Source organism: Vidua chalybeata, chromosome 5 (genome assembly GCF_026979565.1).
Source record: "Vidua chalybeata isolate OUT-0048 chromosome 5, bVidCha1 merged haplotype, whole genome shotgun sequence".
Lineage (NCBI taxonomy): Eukaryota > Metazoa > Chordata > Aves > Passeriformes > Viduidae > Vidua > Vidua chalybeata.
Genome location: NC_071534.1, coordinates 41,499,667 through 41,518,750, shown reverse-complemented (window position 1 = coordinate 41,518,750; position 19,084 = coordinate 41,499,667). Strand labels below are relative to the sequence as shown.

The 19,084-nt window shown below is 38.1% G+C and overlaps 1 protein-coding gene and 1 long non-coding RNA gene across 3 annotated transcripts in view; one reads left to right on the top strand and one right to left on the bottom strand.

Moving 5' to 3' along the window:
- Positions 1-1,386: 1,386 nt before the first annotated feature.
- Positions 1,387-11,796, bottom strand: LOC128787995 (uncharacterized). Of its 2 annotated transcripts, none has more exons than XR_008430923.1 (4): positions 11,364-11,796; positions 10,506-10,636; positions 6,650-6,867; positions 1,387-3,827 (listed from the first exon to the last, which is right to left on the bottom strand). It is a non-coding gene; the product is annotated as an uncharacterized LOC128787995 (long non-coding RNA). The 2 variants fall into 2 exon arrangements; XR_008430924.1 differs by having other exon boundaries at positions 10,523-10,636; positions 11,364-11,795.
- SLC16A7 (solute carrier family 16 member 7) overlaps positions 11,204-19,084 on the top strand; it is an 80,841-nt gene continuing 72,960 nt past the window's right edge. The window contains exon 1 of the mRNA XM_053942662.1: positions 11,204-11,349. The gene's annotated coding sequence lies outside the window, so the exon portion shown is untranslated. The remainder of the gene's footprint in view (positions 11,350-19,084) is intronic.

Genomic DNA, 19,084 nt, shown 5'->3' with positions numbered 1-19,084 from the left:
GGCTTTTTGGTTTTATTTTCTTCAGTTTAATGAACAATGTGCTTATCTAATACAGAATTATCACCCAAAACTTCAAGTCTGTGACAAGTTATTGTATTATAGGAGCTAAAGTGGATATAATTAGCTATTGAGCAGTCAAAAATCAGCTAAAGGCATTATGATAAATCTGTTTTGAGTTCACTGATTCCTTTTCACATGAAAAAGGATGGCAATATACAAATGAGGGAAAAGTCAGAAATAAAGAAATTTCATTTACCTTAAGATTTTTAAACTGCCGCTGTTTATACTTGTACCAACACACTGGCTTGTCTTTGTAGTCAATAGAGACAAATGGGTAGCTCCAGAACACAATTCCATCGACCCATTTTAGACCTTTTTGATGAAATTAACTGTGTCCTTCAGATACCTATTTCTAATCACTAAGAATAAGCCAAGATGCTTAGCTCCAAAGTAGCCACTACTTTGCAAGTTTCATTTGGTTTTATGAATCTCATGTAGAGTAACTGAAATTCAAAATGCCATGGGCAAAGGCTCTTCCCCATGATGAAACTCTTCAATGTGGAATGTTTGTGACCTTGCTGACTTTTCCTATGACCTTGCTGCACACACAGAACACTATAAGCCCTTTGAAAGGGGCTGCTATATTTCACTGTGTCTGTCACCACAACTCATCACTGTTTGAAAGAGAAAGGATAGGAAGAGTAGCTTGCAATCAGAGATGGCAAGTCCTCTTAGCCATTCCTTTGCCCTCAGCCAAGAGCAGGTACATTTTCTATCAGATCTGTCAAATTGTACTTCTCTATGAAAGTAGTTAAATGATTTTATGGATTATTACAGAAAAAAAACCAAACCATACCAGGAAACCTAACTCTCTGATATTCAGCTACCTCAGATTTGTGAATAGGTGTGCTCTTGAGAATAAAAATCCTGACAAAGCTGTATTCAAATGTATGGTTATTTTTAGCCATTCTAACTGCAGTAGTGGTAAAATGTTCCTACATTCAATTTTATGGCCATGATGGTTTTATATAAAACCTATACCCATTATTCCAGTGATTTGTATGGGACAGAAATATCTGTAGATCTAGATGGTTAATGTGCAGGCTAATGGGAGCTACAGGGTAATAGTCTGCCCTTAATTCACTGACTTCTTTCAAAGATCCAGCTCGCTGTGCAGCCTATTAATCTATTAATGAGTCAAACCATTTCTAAAGTATACAGGCATCAATTCCAGCCTTGCAAGAATTTGTTTGCATCTCACTGGTTTTCTTCAATGTCAAAGCACTATCCACAGCATCAAGCTAGTCTATTTTAAGAAGTGCTTTCAGAAAAGATGTCCTTATCAGGAAAGATTTTTTATTTAATAGGAAAAAAAATATGCACAGTATACAGCACAGATGAATTAAAATTTAATGAAAAAAAATCTATTGACATTAAAAAGAATCCCAAACAATTTGTTTCATATCCAATACTACACCACAGTTCTACAGGATATTTTCATACTGGAAAATTGAAAAGGTTTAGAGGACTGGTTCTGACATCATTTGTTTCTCTTTGCTAATCCTGAGTACTACCTACACAGAGTAATGGGGAGGGTTGCAGACAGCTATGGGTTCTCTGCATAGATCTTTTTGAATTGCATTTCTTTTCTTCCTTTTTGAGCTATTTAATTGCCTGGTTTTCAATTGCCATATCTTTGTGTCAGGGTCTGCAACTATCCTGTGAAGCAATAATATCCTTTATAAATAGAATGGGAAAAATAATTTTTTCAGACAGCAGACAGCTTACACATTACATCTGAAAAATGTACTTTTCAGAGAGAAATGGGGTTTTCATAAATAATTTTTGTTTGTTGAAAGAACAATTAAAGTACACAAGGCACAGCAGAGTGCCCACAGAAAGAGTGGGTTACTTAGGATACTAAAACCAGTATAGCTGGGATAACAGATTCTAATTCCCAGCCAAAGAAGGAAAACCAAGATTACCTTTGCATAAACTGTAATGTGCCTGTGAAGTCACAGCCTCAACTTAATGGCCTCACATTAAAAAAAAAAAATAAAATTACTGAGTATAAGATGTATTTGAGGGCAAAGACTGTTTATGATGTACCTAGTATATGTAATTTTTTACAACTAAGTACATCTTAAAAGCTAATATTTTTAAGTAATTTGGCTATGATCATTTCTATTTGAAAAGTTGCACAAGGAACTTCAAGGACTTTGTTTCCAACTAGCTGTTCTAGTTCTTTTCTGGGTATGTAAGGTTATTATATAGCTGGTTCATTCTATATTAGAGCAGCTAATATCTGAGATTTAAGTCCTCCTCCTCTTGGCCTTATCTTCATCTATTCAGGCTTGCTGGCTGGCTGCCACTGCTCTGCAGCTGTCTAGGTTCTGTCTCTGTAGCTGGGGCAGTAGCTAGACTGTGTAACCTCAGTTTGACCATAACCTGAACTGTGTTCTCTGCTATTGCTTTCTGATCTTATTTTATGGTTGCTTCCAACCTGCTCCATAGTATTCAGATTAACCCAATGCTCTAAAAAACCCTCTGGTGTCAGTGCTGAGAAGCAAAAATCTCTAGGACAAGGGATTAATGACTCCACAGTAGACAGAATTACTACAAAGGAAATGAAAAACTATGTTCAAAGCAAAATATTTTATTCATATGGAACTGTAAAGTAAGTAAGACATTTGGACACAAATTTCAGAATAATCTTCTGCATCAATAAATGCAGTGTCAGATTATTTCAGGTTACCAACTCAAATAATCCTGTTAATATCTTAAATGTATTGAAGAAGCCTGAGAGATCCAAGATGTACATCGATACACATTTTCAGAACAAAAGCATACAAAGATATCCAGATTGCTTTACCTGGCCAATAGCTTTGGGTACTGTTGTATGATGTGCATGAGTCACAGTAAATGACAAGCAAAGATCCAACACTTTTAGGGAATCCTGATTTGTCTTTGGGAGAAAGTTCTTTTCACTATTTTTGTCAGGAACTTAGTGATTAAAATATATTTTTAAATGTATTTTTCTAGTTTCTGGGAATCTCATCCTGTAGAGAGCTGCAAGACAGAAACTGACAGTACATTTCACATGATGCTATAATTTTTGTCTGTGTTCAGATGGAGCTCAGAGAACAACTCAGTTCCCTCTGAAACATCTGCAAAGCAGTTCATCAGCAGACAAGGCACCAAGAGGGGTCCACAGATTGCATTGACTCTTGTCTAGAGCAAGAGTTTACACATATAGTTTACACCTGAGCTCTTCCATATAGATGCCTAAGATGTCTCAATCTGCACCTAAGTCTCACCATAGACCACAATAAATTGTTGCAGAATTCAAGCTATTTGATAAGAAGTAGGTATTTGAATACCAATTCAGTATCAGACTTGTGCATTCAACGACAATACTGACAATGAGACAATAACTGACAAAAAAAATGTAAATGGGAAAAAAGAAACTATTATTACTGATTTTGTGGAATAAACAAAACAAAACAGTGTGATCCTGGGGCACCATCAGAAGTTACATCAGGCCTTATTGTTAAAGAGCAAGAAAGTCACCAAAAAGTAAGAGGACATATGTGAATACCTACAAACAAATTGCCATTGCCATTTGTTGGGAAAACAGGGTTTGGATTAGCAATCTATGACCTTCCCCAAATGGAAAGTTGACTTCTGCTTCCTTATAGTAGACTTTAGAACCACACATGTAAATATTGTGTGTTTTCTTCTTCAAAAGTCTCCTGCTGTTGATTTGTGTGTTAGGAGAAGAACTTGTTTGATATCTGTCCTCCAAAATGTAGACACGCATTTTTGACCTAATCAATAAAAAAAGTAAATACATTATATACTGATGATTTTTACAGTTTTGAAGCATGCCAAGCACTAGTATTCCAATCATACTTCTATTTCTAAGGCTTTACCCACTCTGCAAAAATGTGATTATCCCAGAAGTGAGTTGCAAAGTAAACCAGGATTATAATAAGAAAACATAATGACATGAAGTGAAAGCTCTTAATGGATGATTTTGATCATATACTCCAGTGCTTTCATCACAATGAATAACAAGCGAAGTACTTAAGATTAGTTTAGATTAATTATGGTATTCAAAAAATTCACTATGTTCTGTGAACCTGTTCAGAAGCTGGATTGTCATGTTACCTTGAGTGCAGAATATGATCCCATCAGAGTATGCTCATTGTTGCTTAACATTTCTGCAAACCTATCTATGCTCAAGGGCCTTATTCAGAATATTATAGCTGCAGGAGGGTTCACATGTAGCTCCTTAGGCAGCCAGCTCTCAAACAAGCAGGGGTTTAAGTGCCTCCATGATGAAATTCAGAACCCTTTAGGGGGAAGCCTTTTCCTTTTTCCTGGTGGTAGAGCAAAGAGCTTTGGAAACACTCAGACATGATGCTTGTCTGAACAGTTAATTTAAGTCATGTGCCTATATAGAACAGACACCTTCATCCCCTGAGATGTAGAGCACTGACTTAATATTTGAGCACAACCAGATAATGAAGGATCTCTCCCTTCATGCAGAATTAGCGAACTTGACCATAAAGAGTTTCTAAGATCTTCCTCTGTTCAGACCTCCTACAGTAGAGCCTAAATCTCAGCTACACAGTGTGAGCCTGAGCTGAACTATTTATTCTTCACTTTTCCTGTTGAATCTGGATCACAGCACAGAAAAAGACTGAAATACTCAAAGGCTTCATAAGAGAGAGAAAAAAGTAAAATAGATCAGTTTCTATCCTAATTATAAGGATGCTTCCCTCTGAGTGGTGCTTTCTTACTTCTGACTCTGCATATTATTCTAAGTATTATTTGCACTGTTTACAACAGCATGATGCCAATATCTTTTTAGATTATAATTATTACTATATTGGATTCTTATATAATAAATATTTAGGCAGATTCTGGGATTTTATCTAAAAAGCAATTTTTGGCTATTTCATCTTCTTTTAAAAGAAAATAAAAATAAGTAAGTCAGAAAGAGAAATTCTCCTGCTACCTAAGAAGTTTTGTAATCTACTGAAGTTAGGCATATCTTACAACACAATGGTAATTTACAACTGTACACTTGGATCTAAACTGAAAAACTGGTATAAAAAATGGCTCTAGACTGACCAAAGTCTATCACTAGGATTATAATGGAAAGATGAATCAGGCCTCAAAACAGCAAATGGTAATTTAAAACTTTTCATGCATTTGTAAACTTTAAAACTTTGCCTTTTTTTTTTTTTGTTTTAGCAGTCATAGAATGAGATATGAAAGGAAAACATCCTCAACAGTCAATACATAGAAGCAGAATTTACATATGCGCACAACTAATTCATCCCAGTACCATCGTAAAACAGATATTAGAACAATACCTAAAACATAAAAACAGCAGTTACGTTTTAAGATTTACACAGACTGTTCAAATGAATCACATTATTTCTGCAACAAGATGTTTGCATGGACACATGCAAATATTTGTTAATGGATTTTGTGAATTTACTATGCTGCTTTCCTAGCTACTGTACTGTAGCAACTAATACTGTAACTGCCACTGTAATTGCAGCAAATAATATCATAAAAAACTTTGATGTATGTGTTTTGCTCTATGTTCTTTCAGTGTAAATGAACAGAATTTTTTACACAGATTTTTTGGAGACAGATTTTTAAAAGCATCTTTCAAAATAAATTGAGCAGCAAGAGTCTTCCTTTTTTTTGGTTTTGTTTTGTTTTTTTTGTTTTGTTGTGTTGGTTGTTTGGTGGTTTTTTGTTTGTTTGTTTGTTTTGTTCAGCTCCACAAGAATTAATATTACACTGGCATCAGTTATTTCCTGTGATCTACCTGAGTGGTTTAACAAAATAAACAGATGTCAGTGCATCAATTCAAGCACTTCTCTGATGGAAATATGCTACTTTCTTTTTTGAAAAAGGCCAAAAAGCTTATTTTCTGTGCCCACTCTCACAAAAATATCTCATACTCTTTCCGTACAATCAATATAGTGCTACAAGAGACCAGAACCTAGCAAGAGGATTTACCAAATGGTATCAGTTTTCTTGCATGTTCATGCAAGATTTCACACTTTCTGTAGTCAGAAATTTGAGAATCATAAGAGTAACTTGAACTGAAAGTCAGACTCTTTAGGATTCTTTTAAAATGCAGCTACTAAGATCAACACATTCTTTTACTTACCGACATTGGCCTTTTCCCTCCCTTCTCTGTGCTCATGGTAAATAAAACAAAAATAGTTACATTATCTTAATATAAATATAAATTACACAAAAAAAGAAGTCACTGCCCCACAGACAACCATGGTCAGTGCGGCAGGAATACTACGGGTTGCACAGCAGTATAAACAAAGTAGCATGGATGGTAAAAAGCGTGTGCAACTAGTTTTCTATTTTGGCAACTGTAATTTAACAAAGGGCCTTGCTGCTCCTGGGATTTTGGTCATCTGTATTTCAGCAGTACAAATCTTCTTCACTCTATTGCAATAATGATTTGTATAACTGAATATGCCAAAGTGCTTTTCCAACAACAATTTCAATACTACTTCAGAACTGACAGGAATGAACTGCTGCTGTATTTTCAGTGTTATTAGGCAAAGCACTGATCTGGGAGTTGAGTTCGTTTGTGACCTACCTGAGTTGTTACCTCCCTTCTAGAAGAGAGGCTTATTATCTCTCCCAGGTTTCCAGATTGCTTTTCAATTATCTATTTAGCTTGTACAGTTCTACTGGTTTACTGCTTCAGCTGATAACTGCCAGCTGCCTCAGATTCTCTGTGATGCCTGATAGAGATCTTTCACAGTCGAGTCTGTTCCTGTAGTTACAATGTGCTGTGTTCTGTGTCACTGTGAGCTGCAAAAGAAAACAATTTGATTGGGCCATGGTTGATGGTTACAGAGAAAATGAACCTCAATGGAAAGACATGCTTTGGCTATATATTGTCATAGAAGTCTACGTTCTAGTTATATTTATATGAATTTTATCACAAAACTTGAAGTATATGTATCTCTTTCACTAACAGGACTAGGATTAAATGTTATGCTAGTGACAGAGCTATCTGTGTGCATGAATGAAGGTGGAGTGAGACACAGACTAACAATTACTAGCTGTTGATATAAAGCTTACAGGAGGTGGCCAAGATGATTTGCCAATATAATACTCATGTTATTATCCTTTATATCACTTGGAGATGACAAGAATACACACCACAGCAGCCTGCTTATGGACATGAGAGAAGTTTGAGATGTGTATTTATGGAACTGAAATCAGTGCAGAAAAAAATAGAACGTAATCAGAATGTAATCCGACGTAGGCCAGAACAACACATGATCATAAACATGCACCCTTTAGATTCAGACTCTGTGACAAAAAGACACAACCTGTAATGTGACAGAGAAGTTCTAAGCTTAGAAAAGGACCTGTAAAATTCTGGATTCAGCTAAAACTGCGTGACAAGTGCATGTGGTGAAAAGGGACTATTCCAGCAGGGGATTTACCCAAACTGTTAATGGAGAGACATACAAAAAGTACCATCAGGTAGTCAACATTTGTGGCATTTTCTTTTTCTCTAGTGAAAAAATAATATTTAGAAGTCTTTTATGTTAATATCACAAAAAAAGTCTCAAGCCATTACAACCAAAACATGATAATGTTTAACATACAACCTCACAGAAATCTATCAACTGGACACAAAATTAACAACCAGAGAGGTGGCTCTTTTCATACACATATTAGTTGATTTAATTTCTTCTTAACAGTTGATTTAATTTCTTCTTAACAATTAGTTCATTGCAAAATACAGAATGCCACACTCCCATACACAGACACACACACATGCACACAGACCTCTGAACCTTTAGTAGCTTCTTAAAATTCACTCAGAAATTATTAATTGCTATCTCTCATTAAATATTTTTAATTTGAATAATAGGAAACTACAGCAAAGGTGCACCAAGATAGGAAAGATGCAGAATGCCAACAGGGTTTTTCAATCTGCAACTGAGAACCAAATCACTTCAGCACCTTTACTCTACAGACACTCACTGTATTGACTTAAAAACATGATATCCCTGCAATCAAAGTCCAAGTAAAAAAATTAATTCATATATCAATTTCTAGTCTGAGGGCTTATGGTAATTTTTGCGACTTTAAGCAGGCTGGAGGCACTTAACATACTATATTTGAACTTGTGCCAACTGTGGGCCAGAATCCCACACTGTTATACCTGCAGATAGCTTATGTACTAAATCTGCCTTCCTCGAGAAAACACCAAATGCAATGAAGCACACAGTAACAGTGAGTCAATTAAGATCACCTTTCCTACAGAGAGTGGTCTGAAAAGAAGCATTGAAAGAAGCTGCATGAGGCACATAGGTATATACAGAAGATGTTTATGCCTGTAATGGTTAACGTATGATAATACAATCTGCTATATCTATATAGCTGTTAATATATGCAGTATAATATAAATACAAATTTATTTAGAAGCACAGAATACATCAACTTGTACTGTATGTAACACTGTGTTACATACAGCATGCAGCATGTACTGTGTAGTACAGCAAATACTGTCTGTGTGATATACCTTACCACATATAAGTTGTGTGTATATATATATATAAGTGATCTACCTTACCACATATAAAATTATAAATTTTACATTGTGTAGAATTTATTGTGTGCAATATATAGTATACATTTATAAATTAAAAAAATATATTTATATCTATATAAATATATATTTATTTTAGTTAGGCCATATCCATGGAGGAAATAGAAGTATGCAATGAAAACCAGGTATCATTTATATCTTCATGTATTTATTTTTCAGCTCTCTTTGAAAATTACTTTCTGAAAATTGTATAAAACAGCATGTAAACTTTACTATTTCACTGTAAAGGGCATTGTAAAGATGCTTTGCATTTTACAGGAACTGTCTGAGGTCCTATATGGCCTACAGTTTTCTTCAGGGCATAAAAAATGTTTGAATATGGAAGACAGCTTTAGACTGCTGTAATGCCAAGTATACAACTTTGATTTCAGCACTGGAAGCTTTTTTAAAAAAATATTTTACATCCAATTTCATCCTAAATTCAACATTTTTTACCCTGTAATTGTGGGCCTGCCTGGAAGAGTTTGATAATGGGCAACAGTACCCAAGCTTTCTTTGCTTGCATGCCCAAGAGTCATGACTTAGTGTCTGTTCTCCCCTCCAACAGGCTTAGTGGGCCCCTCATGGGTCCTTGGTCTTCCAAAGCCTGGAGTGCAACTTGCTGCCAGGACAAACACTGTGACTGTGAGGGTGCTGGGCACAGGCTCCTTTGACAGACTTGCACAAAGAGATGACTGATATTGCTACCTAAATTAATGCAACTGTGACTTCCACTAGCTGCCCTGGCAGTCACCATGTTTGCTCCTAAAAATGCCCCTGGACTCAGATATATAACTCAAGTACTACTTAGCTTATGCAATGTCACAAAAATGACTCCACACTGCTCAGTTTGTTTCAGGAAGAACAGTGTTTGCTCTCTGTACCAGTTAACTACTTACTGTTCCTTATGAGTACAATGCCAGAATCTCTGGGCAGATTCTGTAAAGCTGGCTGCCTTACAGACATGTGACAAAGTATTCCCTCCTGAAAGACTTGGCCTGGAAATGGATGATACATAAATAATAACAATAACATCCTAAAGAATGAAGGAATGCTTAAGTGTTACATTACTGATATTTCCAGATCTGTGTCTTCTGATTTAATGGTTACAGTTTAAAACATAGAAAAGTTCCTATCACTTCTCACATAAAAGCAAATCAATTAATAAGAAAAGGAGACAAAGAAACATGATTTCTATTAATCTGTGTTTCAGACAGCAGTCATCTGTGGATGGATTCTTTGATGTAATAAGTATTGCTATTCATGCTGCTGGTTTTTTTTTTTTTTTTTTTTTTTTGAAGGGTGATATGCTTCTTTTCAGATTATTTTTCAAAACTTTTTGTTCATTGTGGCTGATTCTAACTAAGGGATTCAAGTGTTATTAATGGAAAGTAAACAGACAAAAATAAACTGCACAAGTTCAAGTCTTTCCTTCCTTGACTAGCAGCTGAGGAAACTAGAATACTCCCAACTACAGCCCAAGTTCTCCTCCTATCCATACACAGGCAGTCTCAGCTCCTAATATGCCTGTAATGATCCTGATCATAAAGTTCTAACAAAGTGCTTGAAATCAAGTATTTTTTTTTAATATAATATTAACATTTCATTTTGTACATTTCACAACACAATGTCAACAACTGTAATTACTCTAGACTCCTCACAGTACTTAAGTACTGCACTTAATGTGCAACCTTTAGATGAGAATAGGTATTATGGTAAAGGCTTTAATTATGCAATTATATGATTACATTTATCTATTTCCTTACAGGATTTTAACCTTAAGGACAGGATTTCTGGATAATTTAGCAGTCGCTTTCATAAATATGTTTATCATACATACAAAACACTTCTCCTAACTTTTTTTTTCTTAAGGAGACAAAAAGATGGCAAATGCTGAGGTGATCAAGATTTTCATCAGCAACTCGATGCTGACGAGCCAAATTTCAGTTCCCGTTTCAGAAGGCGAAGGTCCTGCATTGAGCACAAAACGAATTCTGTTAATTTACTTTTTATTTTTCCCCTAACACGAGGAAACCGATACACCGTTTTTTTAGACTTTTGGTGGACCAGAGAGCGCAAACTGCCTTTAATGTGAAATACTTGGCACTCTCAGTGCTGAAGAGGAGATCGGGTTGGGACGGGGTACGGACACGTTTCGCGCTGCCAAAAGTGAGGTGCCCTCCTGTCCCCCGGCCGCAATTCCGCGCGAGGGGGCTCCGGGTGCGGCGGGGCGGGCAGGTGGGCGGGGAGGCGGCGGGCGGGGAGCGCTCACGGCTGGCCCCAGGGGCACAGGGCCCGGCGCTGCCCGCCCGCCCCAGCCCAGTACATCCCGTCCTGTCCCACCTCCCGCGCTGGCGCTGGCTCCATCCCCTTCTCCCCGGGCCGGGCGCCGCGCCCCCGCCAGCCCCGCGGAGCCGGGTTGGGCAGCCCGGGAGGCGTCTCCTCTGCAGCCCCCGCCCCCCCGCGCCGGTGCTGAAGCGCCTCGGCCGCTCCCCAGCAGCACCCCCGGGACAGCAGCGCCCGGGCCTCCCTCCCTGCCGCCCGGCCCGGGCTCTCCCGCCGCTACTCCGTTGCAGAGGACACCTCATGGAAAATAAATAAATTAATCCCCCCACTCATCCCCGCGGCCGGGAAAGGAGCCGGCGGCGGCCGCGGGATTAGATCCAGTCCGAGCTAGAGACCAGGTAATGTAACCTACCCGCCAGGAGGGAGGAGGAGGACGAGCAGCGAGGCCGCTGAGGTTGTCCCCACCGGGGAGGGCTCCAGGGGACGGAGAAGTGGCTGCCGCAGCCGGGGCGCGCCGGCGTGGCCCCGGCGGGCTGCGTGCGAGCGGCTGCCCCCGCGCTGTGCGCGCCTCACTGTCAGTCACACACACACACGAGCCGCCGCCCACTCAGGGATAGATGGATGGGTGGATGGATGGATGGATGGATGGACGGACGGAAGGACGGACGGACGGACACCGCGTGGGACACAGCTGTCGTCCCCCAGTACCAAAGCAGCCACCGCAGGGAAACGCCGCACGCCCCGCTGTGCCCGCTGCCACGCGGGCGGGCGGCTCTGACAGTGGGGCAGGGAGGGAGGCGGGCGGCGGGGCCGGGCTGAGGCCGCAGCTCTGGGGGGAGCGAGGCGCGATCCCGCCCCCGGACCACTGCACGCATCCCCGCGGGGCGGCGAGCCTGCCAGCGCGCCCAGCCCGAGCGGAGCCGCGGTCCGCGGCCCCCGCCCCGGCGAGCTCCGCCGGGAAATGTGGGCGGAGAGCAGCGGAGCACAAACCGTGCCGCCGCGCTTGCCGTCATCAGACACGGGCCTGCAAGAAGCTGTGAGCGAGGTGACCTTGGAGAAGGTGGATCTGGATGGAGCCACTGTTGTTCCGTGCCAGGTGCAGTTCCGTGCTCTGGGCTGCTCCGAGTTCCACGGCTCTTGCGTTATTATCTCGAAACGCTGTTGGCTTTAGTTAATGGTTGTGTACAGAGGTCCTGGTATAAGTAGTACCAGAGCCACGAAAATAGTCCTCCATCATTCTCTTTACTTGACCTCTGCTAGTACACAGTCCTTGAAGGGAATGGTCTGAAGAGTTTCCCTGGCAGGGAGCAATCGTTCAGGGTTCATCGTTGTTGAAGTGGCCCCAAAAAGGCAGTAAGTCTTAGGAGAGTCTGAGAAGTTGCCCTGTTCACGTTTCAGAGACCAAAGTGTCCCTGCGCATTACTTTTCAGTTCTGAAGGGTCACAGAACTGACACAAGCTCTCCACTGCTTTTCCAGCGAGGTTGATAGGAAAACAAAACAAAGCAAAAAAATGTTTGCAGATACCAGATACCAGGATTTTCCAGCGTCAGCCTGAGCTTTCAGTAAAGGAGTCTTACTGAAATTGTTGTTGAAAGATGTTTTGAGAAAAAGAAGAAACTAAAGAAAGCTGGTATAGCATGAAGGTGTCCATTCTTGTTTTGTTGGTCTCCATAATAATCGCTCATGTTTCCATAGTGGTTCCCATCTGTGGCTCTCAAGTTACTGATCAAATAGTAATGAAAAGGTGTTTGCAGCTGCTATTGCAGGAATGGGGCCATAAACTTAATCACACACCAACTGAGCTAACAACTCAAGAGCCTTAGCTCTGTCTAGATGAATCATAACAGAAAAGTTAGTCATTGAGACAGAGGGATGTACACTTATATTTAAAAGAAGGAGGAAACTGACAATTCAATAAAAGTGAGATATACTTTTATGTACAAGTATTAAATATGAGAATAATGCATAAGTGATTCCCTTTTTATTTTAAATTGGCGCTCTCCTCTCTCCTTGCATTATTGTCTGCTAACTTGGAATAGTGTACTTGAGCCTGAGTGCTCCACTCCTTCTACATGATGGAATACATTTAGAAAGGAGATTATACTCAAGATGTTTCTATTATTTGGGCAATTCATTACAGAAATGTAACTCCATGTATGTGTAGGGGCCCAGCTAGCTTAGTTTGCAGCATAGTGTTTACAATGTAAGTGGCTTCAAAGCAAAACAGCTGATCATTTTGAATAGGCAGAGGGGTGGCTGGAGGTTATTGTTTTTATTTCATTGCAGCTTTAAATTATTTTGGTAACAAAGAAAACCTGATTTTATTTATATGATGGAGATGTAGAATAGCCTAAATACGAACTGTGGTCTTCATGGAACGTCTTTATGCATGGTGGAAAACCAAATTCATGCATTTTATAGATAGGAAAACTCTTTGGATTGTGTCATGATACACTGACCTGAACAGGTATTTAACATGTAAAGGGGGAGACTTTGAAATATTACAAAAGGCAATATCAAAAAGAAACCAGAGTGTAGTTAAATATTGTGTCTCTGCAGCTGCAGTAAGAAGTGAAGGAATTATTTTCCAGCAATTTTCATTGTAAATAAATGCATTGTTATAGTACATTTAAAAAGCTTCCTTCCAGCTCTTTAACCTAATTTCATCTGTTATTTCTCTGTATTGTATTTAACTCACTCAGCTCTTGCTATGGCAGAATTCTTATTCTAGAATCCAAGTTTTATCGGGGCAGGAGATCTTTGGGCAGCCTAAATTTATGGACAGGCAAGTTAAGGGAGAGAAAAAAAACATTTATTGAATCACAAGCTGGAGTTCTTTAAAAATGTTTTTTTTTTCATTACTCTTCTTTCTTGGATGTGGTTCACTACATCATACTTCTATTTCTTGATTTTTTTTTCCTGGCACTCAGTGCTTTTCTTTCTTCTTCATTTTAGAAAAAAGTCCTCTCTGGTATCCTTTGTTTCTTAAGTAAATTATCTTGTCCTCTTTTTGCAATGAGGAGGTGGCTTTATTACCAGTAAATATGGTTGTTATTGGACCCATTTTATTTCAAGAAAAGAGGCTATGACTTACTTGCTTTTACTTCCCATTGCAGAATCACATGATGCTTTTGAAGAGTTGCATTTTTCTTGAGGAAAAGTTTGCTTTAGCAAGGATAGTGCCTGAATATAATTCTCAATTAAATTGTATCCCTTAAAACCATTTGCCAGAATTTAAGCTGTCAATTTTCTTGTGCGAGAATCAAGAAGGTTCTTGGGCCATGCTAATAATCTGTGTTGTTAGATTAATTTTATGTTTAAAGGTTGGTATAATTGCAAAAATGTAACTGTCTTTTGAGTTTTATTAAAATGGTTCGGCCATAGCTATAAATCATTGATAGAGAATGTTACCAGTTTCTGTGTCTGTTTGTGGAATATATATATATGGCATAATGTTTGCACAGCACCAAGGAGGAGGTTTGGTAGGAAAATATGATGTCATTAACCAACTGTTTTATGTGTCAAATGAACACGAGGAACTGGCTGAGTCCCACATACGCATCTCAGTCCAGACCTGCATTCCTTGACTTGCATGTATTTGTAAACTGTTGGGCCAACTTGTCTAATTTTATTGTGAATCTTGGAACATTTGAAGAAAAGTTTGCAGTATTCAAACAAAAGTAATTTCCCTACAGGAGTAAGGAGACCATATTCTGTGACTTAAGGAGTAGAAGATGTTGGACAAACTGACTGCACAGCTCTATTTGGCTTTACAATCTATCCAACATTTTCTTATATTTCTTGGTCTTATGGTCAAACAATCAAAATCTTGTTAAATTCTTATTGAAGAGCAAAGGGTTATCTAACTAGGTCACAGTGGCTGATGAACTAGAAAGAGTCACAATCTTTATTGCTCTGTTTTTATCTTTGCAATCTTAAGATTTTTAATTCATAGTATTTTTTGGGGGGGTGGGGGTTGGAGGTGAGGAGGCAGATTGATCATCATTAGCACCTTTTGTAGATCTTAGATTTGGTTTATGTATTGTCTTTAAGTAATTCCTTTATTTTTATGTTTTCAAGGTCAAGCTTCCAGTTCCATGCTAATTTTTTTTTTTTTTTTTTTTTTTTGGGACATAGTGCTCTTCTATCTTAACGACTTATAAGAGCTTGATATAAATGAAGAGTTTTCCATGAAGAGCTGATAAAAATGAATAAGCATTTCCAAAAGGATATGAACATGACTAGGCCACTTTAAAAGGTTTCCAAAAGTGAAGGAGGAAAATAATGGAAAAGAATTGAGCCTTATCACAATATACTCTTTTCCTTTGTAATTGTGAGACTTAAGATCTGAAGAAATTGAATTAATTTTAATTCATAAAGGCAGGGTGCACTAGAGAACAAACTTAAGCCAGGTTTTTTTTTTTTTTTTTTTTATATAGTGCTGATGTATTTTCTTTCATCTTGGTGTCATGATTATTGAATGTTAGCTATTGTATATATTTCATTTCCACCCAACAAAAAAGCAGTGCTTTGAATAATAGTGTAAATCATATAAAATTTGCTATGAACTTTGTACTGTAGGAAACTTGTACTTTTAAGTCACTTGGCAACAAAACCACAGGACACCCAAATATTGTAGAATTTGGAATATTTGAGAATAGGTGGATTTGACATTATTTTCATATCTTTCATATGAAAGATAAAGACAGTATAAAACTCTGCAAAAAACAGTCAAAGCATAGAACTGTGCAGACTGGAGTTGCCCAAACATGTAAGATTGTTTAAAAAGTGTTTGTTTTCTTTTAGCATGAATATTTGTATCCCTCAAACACTTTTCAGTTGTTTTGACCTCAAGCTTGGTAGTTATTTCACTTTTATCTTTCTTTAAGATTTTCTAGTGGAAGACTCGTGTAGGTAATGATCTTCAGAAAGCATGTTGTATAGAAGACAACTCAGAATGACTGTATTTCATAGCTTTTCTTATTTATATATTTTTAAAATTCTGGTCCTTCAGAGTAGCTCATCTTCCCATACCTTCAGGCAGACTCCTGCTGCAGCTTTAGGCACCATTGTGTAGTGCCCTTCCATCATGTGGCCTCAGGATTAGCAAACCGTTGGCAGCATTCCCAAGTTCGGCAGCCAGGGATAGCACATAAAACCAAGAGTTGTAATAGTGTTCAAGATGTGCTTGGCATCAAAGAACTTCAGCATTTCTGTCACTGAAATGGTGGCAATGGCAGTGCAATGAGGTACATTGCCTCTTCCATATGGTCTACAGTTTTAATCAAAGTTAGTAAAATCAGTCACAAAACAGCAGTACATCATCCCAAAAGATAGAAATTATTTTTTTTCCCCCCATAAAAATAGGTAACTTAAAGTTTTAACATTCATGCTTGCCACTCAGCACTTCAGCACTCTTGGAGTCTATGCTACAAGCAAAAAAGAGACAAAAAAAGATGTCATCTCAATTTATCTGCTGTGTGAGTTCACACTTCATAGTGTCACCTTCGGAGCTTTACTTTTCAATTTGTGTGTTCTGAAATCAAGAAATACTGAGAACAAGTATTTTTTTTACAGTACTAAAAACATGTGAAGAAAGAAACCAAAAAGAAATCCCCATTTTTTTTCTGACAAAAATGGTGAAAGCATATATGCACAATGCGTATTTGATTTTTTTTAAACATAGCTAGTTCCTACTGCAATGTATTTGATTAGTATTTCATACAGAGAAATGAGCATATGCTTACTTCCAGCATATGCTTTTGTAATTAAGTGTATTAGAGTGTTTTTTTTTAATATTAGAAATTAGGTTCTGTGTGGTATTCTTTTCAAATCTCTGGAATAACAATATAAATAGTTGGTGGTGAAGATGAGAAGTTTTGAACTGATACAAGACTGTGTTCAAACTACCAGCTTTAACAATTTGGCTTCTGATTTTCTTTGCTGACCTAATTGAGAGATAGAAATTGGATAAAAATGTGGGGTATTTCAACAGTTACCTGTGCTATTGAATTAAAATGCCATCGGAGTTGTCATTACTAGACTGAGCTCCTATGGTTTGCATTTTTGATATGGCCCTCAGGGCAGGTTCACAAAAAAAGCCAAGAAAAGAACAACTTAATGATGCAAATCAACTCCCGTTGGTAATGTAAGTGTCTGATTTCTTAACAATTGGAGTTTTATGTGCTAAATTCCTTGATAATTCAGCCTTTGCTAAGTATACTTTCCACTCAACAGATCTTTTCTAGAATTTAATTGCTTTTTCGTGCTCTGCTGGGGATGGATTTGGGTCTGAATCTGGATTGTGGACTCTGTGTTCTCAGCAGTGCCTCCTGCTGATGGTAGAAATGAAAGTTGTTGAGATACATACTGCAAACCAGAACTGAAGACTGGTTTCAAAGACAGAAGAAAGTTTGCCTAGGACAAAGATTCAAGGAGGCTGAGCAAGGGGGTTGCATCTGAGAGCAGGTAGAGAGAGCTGAATAGACTATGGAAGGAAATCACTGCTGGAAGCTGAAGATGGCAATGGGCCTATCATCCTATTACCAGCCCCTTTTTAGAATGTACATCTTTAAAATAATTTGTTCATAGTACCAAACTAAAGGATTCCTTTCTGCCCTAAGGAATTTGTAAGAGCTCTACTCATTTTATCACATAGGGATCCTAACTCCTTACCTTCAATTAGGCAGCCTCTTTTCCCTTCTTCTCACCAACACTGCAAAAGGTGGATCAGGGGACTCAATAGCACATGATTAGAAACCACAACAACATATTATAGCAAGGAATGAAAAAAATTTTGTATTTTTTGACCTCTAGGTTGTATATATAAAAAATACAGGTAGAAAAGAATATGCCATAATACCCTGTATTTACAGAGCATGAAGTATGCTTTATATTTGTGAAGAATAGGAAAAAAGTGAACCTGTTTTCTTTTTCTTGTGCAGATACAATTATGTTGGCTAGAGGGATAAGATAGAGTTTTTTCTCATGTTTTTCTCATGTTCTTATTCAAAAAGAGATGTTTTGTTGTAGTTACGCTGGAAATAGGGGTGCATTATTTCAATTTAGTTCATTTCCTCATTCATACAAAATAACACTAGAACATTATGAGTGCCTTGCATGGCCTGTGATCTGTTTCAGTTTTAGCTTCATGAAAATAATGAAAAGTGATTTTTAATCTAATGAATATAAGGGCCAAGATCACATGAGATAGAGAAATCCAGGAAGGGAATTTTTAAGTGACACCTAAAAGCACTGTTGTGATTGCTCTCAGTCAATTAATATGTTAGTGTTGCTTGATTGACATTTCCTTTCTTTCTGTGACTCCAGGTCCATGCTTGAGCTCCCTTCCCATGGTGTTCCTGGGTTATGAGGAATTACTCATGATTTACACCCTGTAATGGCTGAAGAGACTCTTTTACTTCTTCTTAAGACTCCATTATTTAGTCTTTTTGATCGCTTGCTTTGACTTGCCTGTTTAGGTTAAATGGAAATTATTTCTCATAATGATTACCAAAATGATGTCTCTATTTCAAATAAGTTCTTTAGTCTGTCCATCTTCTCTGCCATTCCTGTTTTTATTTTGGTCAGAACTTTGTCCTTCTCCCCATTTATTAGAATGAAAACCAAGATACAGTAGCAAATTAGTGTTCTACTCTGTTCATCCTACTGCATACTGGTTTTTCTATACTGAAACTGCCAGTGGCAGTTGTCACTTGTAGGACACCTTTCATAGAACACAGGTGATACTCCTCCATAGTTACCAGTACTGATGTTTTGCCATGCTATTTTTATATTTAGAGTTACATATGTTTGCATTCTTTATCCTTATGGCTTTTAATTCTGCCTTTCAAGTGTCATTGTTAGGGTACAGAAAAAATGTAGCCTTGGAAGAATGACACATTAGAGGGTGAAAATAGAGTGGATGGGAGAACACATTAACCTGAGGAAATAGTGTTTTGAGGAGTTTCACAGAGGTAGATATCTTCAACCTAGCAGAAATGGAATGACATGTCATGTTTTCAGTCAGAGCAGGTTTTAGTTGTATTCTAATTTTTAATTTTTTTTTTTGAGAATGGAATAGAGAGTATATTGCCCTTTGCTTTTATGATTTCTTTATTCTAATTGTAAGC